This window comes from Ascidiella aspersa, chromosome 2 (genome assembly GCF_963924565.1).
Source record: "Ascidiella aspersa chromosome 2, kaAscAspe10.2, whole genome shotgun sequence".
NCBI classification, from domain to species: Eukaryota; Metazoa; Chordata; class Ascidiacea; order Phlebobranchia; family Ascidiidae; genus Ascidiella; species Ascidiella aspersa.
The window spans coordinates 14,289,013-14,300,708 of record NC_139448.1 but is presented as its reverse complement, the minus strand read 5'-3'; positions in this window follow the sequence as shown (position 1 = coordinate 14,300,708).

Below are 11,696 nucleotides of genomic sequence, written 5' to 3'. Positions count from 1 at the left end.
ATTTGTTAGTTTCTTCATCTTTGCTTATTATACACAAAAAACTATTCCTGGAGTGTAGCACGGGCGTCGTGTGCGTTTACTAAAACAGCATAACATATTACCAATTTAAACAAAACAAATTACCGATTTCTAAATGGATTACATAAAATAACGATTTTTTTTAAATACTTTTTTCTAAAATTTTGTGCAAGTGTGCTCACGTCTGATGTTAGCGCAAAAGGTTTAGAATGTTGTTAATATTTTACACGGGGCCTTCTTAGAGCGTACAAAAGTAGTAATATATCTGTAAATATTGGTAGAACCTAATTTAGTTGTTACTAGACGAAATACCCGGCGTTGCCCAGGTTAAATAGAATATTTACCAATTATTCGTAAGATCTTAAATGACATAAATAATACAAACATATTTTTTAAATGTCATAACAAATTTGCTTATGTCTAAAGGTTTAAACTAAGTGTCACTAAATAGAAATTTCAAATCATGTGATGTGGTTAAACTATAGCGCACAACACTTGGCTAAGCATGTAATACATATTTTAAGTAACGAAAACCCGTGAGATTTGTCAATTGAGAATAACTCCCAAACGTAAAACTTTAGGTTGCAGCAGTAATTGCTTAGACTTGCTTGATAGCGTCATGTTTAAGCAAATACGCAATCCCGGCTAAACTGCGTCAAACGTAAGAAAAATCCTCATTGAAAAAAAAATGCTTACTGTTAAATGCTGCAATAAAGCTTTTTACGCGAACTCTCCTAAGTATTGCGTGGGTAAACACATCGTAAGAAGTCATTAGGCTTTGGCCTCAATCACTATCGCTAACAAACGGCTTAAAAATGCAATTCTTCGTAAATTTGCGAACTCTACCTAAATTTTACGCGGTAACAGGCATCAATAAGTTCCTAAACATAATAGTCTTAGTTGAAAACATTAAAATTTTACTTTATGAAGGAAATGTACTTAGTTTTATTTTTTTATTTCCCGGCAGGTAATTGCGCTTGAAAAAAAGTTTTGCGCGGATACGTTAAACTCGGACCATCTTTTTCTTAAACTCTGTCTAACACAAAAAGTTCTAAATATACCTATATTAAATTAACTAACGCTGAGGCCTGGGATACGTGCTCAAACACAATCTTGGTAAGTGACAAATCACATTGTAACATTTTGTAAAAACATTTTGTAAATCGCATTGAGTGTGACGTAACATTGTGATGCAACACATTGTAAATTGAAAGTGAGCATTACAACAGTTTTCCACCAGTGAGGTTTGAACACACGACCCCTGGTTCACGAGACCAGGTTTCTACCACTGAGCGTCAATCCTGCTCGAATCACTTCGGTAACCCATGTCGTACATCTTTTACGCAACGAAACCCCTAACATTTGTCAATGTAGAATAACTTTCAGACGTAAAACTTTAGGTTGTAGCAATGTAACAGCAATTGTTTAAATATGCTAAATAGCGTGATATACGTAATCCCGGTGGATTAAATACCCAACGGCTAAGCACGTCAAACATCTTTTAATATGAAAACATTAAAGTAAGAAAGTCGATTCTTTGCAATTTTGCGAACTCTAGCTAAATTTCACGTTGTTGTAATATACATCAATAATTTCCTAAACATAATCGTCTTTAGTTGTAAACATTAAAATATTACTTTATTAAGGAAAAATACGTAATTTTATTTTTTTATTTCCAGAAAGATAATTGCGCTTGAAAAAAGTTTTGCACGGATACGTTAAATAATTTTATTAAACCAATATACTAATTTTATTAAATACCTAATTTGATTGTTTATGTCCAGACAGGTAATTGCGCTTGAAAAAAGTTTTGCGCGGAGACGTTAAACTTGGACTATATTTTACGTACTGCGACAACAAACGCGATATTTTGCGAACTCTGCCTAAATTTGGCACTCTTGAACTTAAGTCTTTACTTGGATAGTTGCATACGTTTGTTAACATAAATTATAACATGTGTTATGTCGCTCGCGCGCCCGGGGAGAACGTGTAGCGCCACGTAGTGCAACGTTTTCAATTAGTGAACTGTTATGCCGGGTGAAAATAAACTTTTTTAAATTCAGCCCTCGAAGATGTTGCCCCATATGTAACATCACTTGTTCGTTACTTGCATGTGAATTGTAGCATTTATTTTTGAAGTCCTGATCTATCCACGAGGTTTTATGAGGATAGCAAATTGACACGGAAATGCAACAACGCAATAAGCATGAGTGATTAAGAGTCAAGGCATAATCAATTGTTTGATTTTGTATAAACACGTAAAATTTAGACAGATACCGCAAGTTATTTGCGCTCGTATAGGTTCTGTTTCAAACTTGGTAAGTGCTTGTGTGTGAGCGTTTTTTAAGTAACCCAATTGGAGCAGGAAAATAAAAACCAGGAGGGAAAAATCGAAATTTGATTGATAACTTTACTCACGACCTAACACTGTCCGAAAATTTGAAAATTAATGAAAATACACTTTGTATTCTACGAAAAGTTTATTTTTTGTACTACAGGCATCCTGTACCTTGCTTTATGAGTAGGGCTTTGTTTGATATGTTTTTATTATACTTCTTTGTGTATATTCTCTTGTATTCGCTTCTTCGAACAAGTATTTAGTAACCGCGGTTGGCCACGAGATGATGCAGTCATTAGTTCTACCGCGTTATAACCGAAAATTACCTTTTAAAAAAACGTGCTTTTACAAAAAAGGCTTCTGCAGACTGCTGTTTTTTGGCAAATCGAAAGTTATTTATTACCCACGTTTTCAAAGTTTTAGTAATTTGTTAGCAGAAATTGGTCTTAAATCACTAAAAGATTAAGAAAAAAGATTACGTCACTAATTCGTCATTTTGTAAAGTAATCAAATATATAACCGGAAATCAAGGGCGCTTATAATTGAAACCAAGGCCCGCGTAGTCCAATTAGCGCAGGGATTCCCAACCTGTGGTACGCGAAGGTTTTTTAGGTGTTACGCAAGTAGCTTTCGTTTTTTTTTCACAAAACATTCACAACTTTATACTTTGTTTATCTGGTTTTGTTTACAAAAATAAAATCCGAAGCCCATTCATTGTTACGTAACTATCCCTGTTGTCGTATCATTACGCTCTTCAAAATACAGGTCATGTCAATTGTCAAAAGAAGCACAGTTAAATAGGTTGGGAACCCCTGAATTAGCGCAATAAATACCAAAAAAAGAGTTTTTTGGCCGCTGGCCGGATTAAATTAGTTGGTATAGCATTGAATAAATCGCTTCCCAGATTTAGCACGCGGCGTATACTTTGCCAGGGTCTGGCCAATGCGCTACTTCGCCATAACCATTACCTAAATTGCTATATTTATAAATGGAATCCGTTATGCATTAATTTAGGCCTAATTGTATTTTTGGTGTTCATTCAGGGTTTTCTTTTTACTCTCTCCGAACACGTAAAACACAAAACCTTTAAGAATGTTTTATTAATTCCTAGTACAGGCTATACTATTTTATTATTATTCGACAATACATACATCTACAGAAATATTTCTACAGTACTCCAACAGAACGATTAAGCATATTTTACACTAGCATATGAAAATGGCTACCAAGACACAGTATAATATATATATGTGTGTGATTTTACGGGTTGTTGTTATTTCCCCTTCTAAGAATTGATACTTCTCAGTCTTTCACCAAACTCGCGAACAAAGCAATACCTGAACCGATGCCAAAGAGAAAACCACCAATTAACGCAAATGGCGCGATAACGATTGTGAGTAATAATGCAATAGGGATAGTTAGAATTCCAGTAATGATTTTTACCGCCATATTTGTATCAACAGAACGCTCGTAGATGACTTTATGGAGTTCGTTTCTCGGCTTGTATACTTGGGAATAATCCTCTTCAATTAGTTGGCTAAGGGTAGCGATACTTTTTCTGGTCTCAAAATCTGTAAAATTTTTGATTCCAACCTTTATCTCAAGTTTTTTCTTAAGAAGTTCGTGGCTGCTCTGCAAATCTTCCGCATATCTTTCATGCATTAGCTGTCAAATATGTAAGACAGGCAGGTTTAGATAAGAAAATTTTAATACAGCTAAAATGACTTACCTCATCCATTGCGGCCTTATATCTTTTGAGACACTCTGAAACTGACTTATTTATTTCTTGTTCTTTGGAACGCTGTAATTAAAATTTAGCATGTTAGCAGTTTAGCTAGAGAACAGTCAATAAGCTCTGGGAAAACGAAAGATAATATATATTTTTTTAGGGCTATAGCAATCACCTTAATGTGAATGTAATCCCACAATTAATGACCAAATATTTTTTGGTGTGCAATTATTTAGCGCAAGAACAGATATAGTGTCCAAGAAATAACAATTCCGGAAATCCCACGACTTTATTTATAGGTCTCAAAATCCGCAGATTGAAATAAAAACAATTTAATTTTTCTAGGCCTTATGGACAAATCTTAATACAATTTTATGTCCATCTATTTTAGGGTGCACAACATTTTAGCGTTTTATTTTTTAACGGCCACCAGAGGCATGTCATTTCATTTTGGATCAGGGCCGATGCCAAGAGGTAGTAGAGGTACTCGTCCGAGCCGATACTAATTGTAACGTGTAATTTAAAGCAAAAAATGTATCACAGCGCAAAATTTGAGTTTCAAGATAATAATAGTTTTTTTATTTTATTTTTTCTTGCGTTTTGCAGGGAATCAACAAAGGGCTGTAGGCTGTGGATGTCGACACACAGAAAAGGTCAAAAACTTTAAATGGACAAAACATGATTTTTTAATGCGAAACTGCTTTACATTTAGTTAGTTAAAGTTGGTGCAACATATAGTGTTGGGACATTTACCGGACATTGCTAAACCGTTCCGTCTTACTTTCGCCACTGTATATTACACATTTTGGTTTAAAATAATATACAGTAAGGTCAAAAATAGTCTTGGAATAAATGTGCTAAATCAATAGCAATAAAATCTGATAAACTGGATTATAAAAGAATGAATCGGACATATATCTTGATTTTGAGTGAAAAAATATTAGTTAGTCGACCTGATTTGAAATTTGTTTTTTTGATTGAACAAGATACTTCATTTGCAAAATTAAATGATTTTATGATTGTCCATAATAAATACTATATGTGTTGGCTACTAAACGACCTTTCTTACCTTTAAATTTGTCCTATATTCGAGTTTGTTATTCTCCAATCGCTTCTTCAGCACTTCCTCACTTTCTTTAACGAAGCCGTTTGAGGGAAGGCCAGAATCGACAAATCTTTGCATTGCAACCGCGTAACATGTTTCCTCGACTTCCACAATGCAGTGTTCGTCCATTTGCTTTTTGCTTGAAATTAACTGCAAAAATCAGATGCTCTTTTATACTGCGGTAGACTTGTTCGTATCATCGTTTACCTTATTGTATTCTTCTTTGTAAATCCTTACGCAATCACTTACTACAGCATGAAGAAGCAGCTGGTATTTTTCCTAAAATAAAATTTAAAATCTACCTTAGATGACGATTCATAATTAGAAATATTTTACGCTAAGCAAAAAAGTATAATGACCAGTTGGATAAAATGAAAACTAAGCTGTGGATATTTGCCGTTAAAAAGGACGAAGCGAAAAGTTTTAAATGTGACGGTTTTAGCTGACGCCGAAGGCGCCAAACATATTTTCTTCATATATTGTGTTTTTTTAAACAAGAAAATTGTACCATGGAGCAGCAAATTTACCCATTTAAGACAATATTTTATATATCTAAACGTAATATGCTTCGATAGCGTAAAACAATTGAAAATACTACGCGGGTAATCGCATGTGTGTCTGTAAAAAACTGCTTAAGTTTATAACGAATATTTAGGTTTCATTTGTTAGTAGTTAATTGATAATAGCGCATGCAACAGTCCTAAAATACGCAATTTATGCGATTATTGGTTTGTTAAAATTGTTATGTCTTTAGGTGTTCATATCTATGAAAGGGATACAGCTTCATTCGCACATTGAAAGAAAAAAAAACTTTTACTGTTTATATCTATGAAACTGATTCAGCTTCATTCGTTCATAACATGATTTGTTTCTGTTTTGAAAAGGTCTCCTGGACCACCAGTTGAACACCCATGACGTACATATAAGGTTTAATCAGTTGGGCTGACTAAAACAAGCCACACAAAATCCGCGGAACACCATTTAGGCCTACTGTTCAGTAACATTTTTGCACTTGACGTCTGACGTTAATCATTAATGAAGTCATAAATAGTGACGGGCGTGACTTTCTTTTTATTTTAGCGTATCGCACCACTTCTCGTTTAAGAGCAGAACTGGGCAAACTACGGCCCGCGGGCGCCATCAGGCACGCCAAGCAATATAATCCGGCCCGCGGTTCATTTTCAATAACACTTTTCAAAGCAAAAAAGGGCCTTAACATTTTTTTCTTGAATTCAGAATGATTTATTGAATATATTACTTTTCTAAGGCATTTTACCTGTTTCTACTCTTACCAGCTTGTCAAAAACAAGGAAATACATGGCAGAAGGTTTAGGATATTTAAAGGTTCTTTAAAAGGAATCACACGTTGAAATATGTGTATTCGAGATGCCTTTTTTTGACACATTTTCTGTTTCTTATTCAGCCTTTAAAAAAAGCCTTTACAAATAGTTGCCCGCTCCTGCAAGAGGGAGCAATGCGCGCAACATGTGTTCGACGTTGCTTTTTGTTCTCTTAGCGGACAAACCAAGCCAAATAATGTAGAGATTTGTGTAAAAAGTTGTTGATGTAGACCTCAAATGACACAAATAACTAAGAAACATTTTTTTATATTTCTTCACAGATTGGCCTATTTAGATATTATAATTATAATCGATACAAGGTTACATAATCAGGATTATAATGTAAGCAGGCCATGGCTGGACAAATCTAGTCTGCTGGGATCCAAATATCTCCTTTCTTTTTGAAAAAGCAAATTGCGATTTTAAAACACTTTGAATTGTGTTGGGAATGTCATTGGTCCGTACCACTAGAGCGTAATAGGTAATTGTCAAGTGCCCTTATGTTTGTGCTTAGCGATCGTATATTTTTAACGTGCAACTGTTTTTGTTCTTTTCAGAGAGCTAAATATTGCTTCTCAGTTTTCGCGTTCATGAGGGGACCGTTGTTCTTCAGACTGCGCTTTCGCAGTTCGCAGGCTCAGTGGAAGCAGAACGCGATAGCACTGTTGCCTGCTGCATCGTGTTTCTACATATACCATGGACGAGGGTCGAGCATCTTTAGTCTGGATCTAATAAATGAGCCATGTAATACACATGAGTTTATATTGTGATTTAACCATACCTAAGTAGTATTGCGAACGTTTGCGCTATATCCTATTTAAGTTAGGACAGCTGATTTCGGTATTTCCTTTTCTAAGCAACCAAAACAAAGTATCTGAAAAACGCGGCACACTGTCATCGCGTTGCGGTCAATTTTCACCTTACTAGGCCTACAAATATTATCGTTCGCATAGTAGTAGTAACTGTTTACCTGCTCGAAAAGTTCGGGGGAAAAACTTTTGCCTTTCATTGAGTCTGCATTTTCTCCGTTCAAGCGATTACAACATCTTATGGCCAATTCGATCATTTCTCCGCCACGAACCAAGCCGATCGAAGTTTGTTTGGGCTTGATAAGCCGTAAAACTTGTTTTTCTAAACTGGTCGTCTGATTTAAAAAGTCTTCGCCAACATCTGTAAAGTGGTAGGCTTAATATTATTTTATTATCAAATTTGTTTTGAATTTCTTGAATGCACAACCTCTGGAATAGAATAATATACCATTTGCTTGTTTGGTATTTCCCTAGAGCAGTGGTCGGCAAACTTTTATGTCCCGGCCCAAAATACTCTTTTCAGAGCTATTAAAGGGCCACTACGTAAAACCAGTATACGAAACTGTGGAGGATTCCGGATATTTGTTTTTAGGGTGAAATATTACACGGCGTCTTGGTGCCCAAAACACCGTGGCACAATGTAAAACATATACTGTAAAACGAAGAATATACGCGCGCAAAAAAAAAAAATTCGTTTACTAGTAGTTAAAGTTTGCCAACATATGGTTCGATAGGCTCTTAGGACCACATTTGGTACTTAAGTCTTTTCAAGCAGAGTAAATTGAAAAATTCTATGCCACACCAATTAAATAGTGCAATGAACGTACGTCTATCACGCGGCCGACAACTACATGATAAAACTAAGCTTTTTAAAAGTTTAGCAGTTTGGACTTTGGAACGATGACCCCGTAAACTCTGGCCGTCTGTAAACAGCATGCCGGTTGGCAAAATTCGTTCGTCGAATGTCCGATTTCCTAAGTCGTGCTATGTGTCATGTTTTGTAACGAATTAGTAATAACTAACATCAAGCCGATGAAGGCTATATAAGAAATGTTTAAAATCGTTAATTCAGCAGTCTTGCATACTGTTCCTTGCGGAGTTCTGATCGCGTACACCGAGGTAAATTGATGTATCGTAAGTTACCTGTAAGTACTGTTTTACCGTTGTCGCAACAAATATTCTTTCATAGTGCTTAAAACCCACAAAAGTAACTCGCGGCCCAGCACTAAAAATGGCTCTGCGGCCCACATTTGGGCCGCGGCCCACAGTTTGCCGACCACTGCCCTAGAGAGTTAGCAATTTTGACGTTTTCATTAACTGAAATTAAGCTACAATAAGACTGTCACAAATGCTAAAGTACAGTTGATAATAAAACTAAACAGTGCTAGATATAATTATTACCACATTGCTAATTATATGGGCCGAAAATTTATTTTCGGGACATATCTTATTTTCGCCCGAAAATGTTTCAGACCGATTTTTGTCCGGAACTTTATGGGAAAAGTATACATCGTAGAACTTTCAAATTTTCAGACATGGCGTAGAGTGGTATGAAGGTGCAATGTCGAGGTTTATGAGGCTGCACCCCTAGGTGCCTTTGACTGGGGGGCAAAAACCTGAAATATTGCGTTTTAGCCCTCTGTAGCTAACGACTGCCATCTAGCAGCAGAAAAACTTCAATACAGAATTCGTTCATATTCGCTTGCTTTGTCCAACTCGTGAAGTGACGAAGCGACCAGACGCCTGCTGCGCTTTATTATCCCGCGTCCAAAACTGGGCGCTTGCGACTTGCATTTTAAAAAGAGGCTACTCTTTAGTAAAATTACAAAATGCTCTTAAGAAACAACATATTTTACCGCCGCGAATTTAAATGCGAAATCTGGTGGCAATATGCACCTCTCTCTCTTTGCACCTGTTTCGCATGTTACCAATCCAACATACCAACACCAGGCCTACACCACTTAAAATTGTGTGTTGATATGTTGGAATGAAGCAACATACGAAACAGGTGTAAATAGCAGATATTCTCCAAATACATTTTTTTTTCAAATATTCTCTAAATCGTATTTCATTTTATTGTCGCGGTAATACACAAAAAGGTAAGGCCGTGAATGAACTTTCATCCATCGTGCAATTGACTCAGGGAAGCATTGCGAGTAGGGATGTTCAAAGCAGAATATCGGCGACACATTTATAATGCTTGCTTTAAATGCGGAGTCAGCGTTTTTTCGGGCGACCAATTACTTCGCGATAAGCTTCGCCTAATAATCAAGTGTCAAAAGGGTGTATTTACCGCCTCAAATTTAAATGCGAAATCTTGAGGCAGTGAACGCCTCTCTGTTAGCACCTGTTGGGCATGTTGCTCCAACCAGCATACCAATATCAGGCCTAAACATCTAGCAAAACATTCGATTTAATAGTTTGCGTATTGAGCACATAATAGTGTTTTTCAAATTGTTTGAAACTACAGTTTTAAAGCCTGTTTTAACAGTGATTGTTCGGACCAAGCCATCGTAAAAAATTACCGAGTAAAAGTTTGCAAAAGTATAGCAAACCATAGGCGTTAAACCATTTTTAGTCTTTAAGAGAATGATAATATTTGATTTTCAAACACGTAAGCTGGTCAAAATGTAATAAAATGGCCATACGCATTATCTACGTATATTCTATTTATCAAATATATGTTTCGATCATTCCCCAAATTCTACGCCATATTTGAACCCCTTTCGCATCAAAGTGGGGAAGTTTTCGGCCCATATCTGTTTTTGCTTGCAGAAACAAGTTAAGGAAAATGAAAAACAAAATATATAATATAAAGTACACAATACGAAATATTAAAGAAAAATATTAAAAAAAAAAAATAAAAAAAAAAAAATAAATAAAATAAAATAAAGTAAAAATTGAATAATAAACACTAAGCCCTGAAAATATACCCCATGGCAAAAATATACAACAATCGCACCCCCGTCTAGTCATTACATTTACCTTTCAAAGCACACTTATCGTTTTCCTTAGTAGCTTTCACCACTTTATCAGAAGGCGATGTCATCAAGAAGCAACTCATATTTTCAAACTGTGATTTCACATCTTCAGCAACCGATTTCACAGTTTTTGCAGTAGCTTGGTTGAAGTATTTTTCGTTTAAATATTCTTTGCCTCCTTCGAAACCGTATTTATTTGAAAGTTTCCAATCACGAACCAACAAAACCAATGACTATAAACAATAAGAAAATTCCTTAAATAATAAGTTTCATAAAGAAATAAAACAAACCATACATATATCTATGGAATCATATATATTTTTTAAACTTTAAACTTTTAAAACAATTAACCCAACAGCTGCTTGGTTCCACAAAAAAATATTCTCGCGAAAGACTTGGCCCTGTCCTTCCTGGATTTGCCATTACACAAATCTGTATACCCTTCATATAGCTTTTGTCAGATTGTCGCATACTAGATCGGGACACAACTCCCAATATAGCTGCTATGGATAAGGAATAACTTTACGTTCTCGAGCAAGACGTTTATTGGACAGAACGATAATCAGTATACGGCAAATAACCATGCACACGTGCTCAAATAGGACTAGGCTTGTCTCTAACCACGAGCTTGCAAACTGTGCTCAAAATGCGTCAGATTCTCTCGGTATCCACCCGACGAATGACGACGCAATACCACGCAATACAAAACTAAATCGCACACAAAGACATCACGCAGCGCTGGGAAAACTGAGGCTGCAAAATTTACGCAAAGTTCTATTCCCCCAGGTAAAATCAAGTCGGCGGGTAGCCGATATTAACAGCGATTCACGCAGCATAACGCATTTGCGCAGGTCACAAACACGACGTTAATCTTTAAAAAATGCACAAGTGGGTCATATATTTAATTATTTTCTAATTTTATGCGAAACTCTGCTGCGTCATTTTAAATGTTATTGTCGGGGTTCGTAACTCAAAGTTTATGGACGATTTCCAAATTAAGATACCCAAAATTATTAAGAAGCTAAATAGTTAACAAATGCTGCAGCATTTTTATAGGCTTACTGCAGGAGGTAAGCAGAAAAGGTTTCGGCATGGGTTATTGGTTTAACCAGGGTTTTTAGAACTTTTCGTCTGCGAAAATGGCATTTAGAAAATCATTTTCCTTAAACGATCGTCCCCCTCGATAAACTAAATGCCATTAGTTGTTTGCTTTTCTGCACACATTTGTTGAAGTGCAGTTAATGTAGGCCTACTGTCACCCTAAAACACTTTTGTACGGCCCACAGATTCGCCAGCCATGATTTAAACATATATGGTGATTTAAACATATATAGATAGATCTAACGAAGAACTGTTTTTTTACATTAATCCTTTTA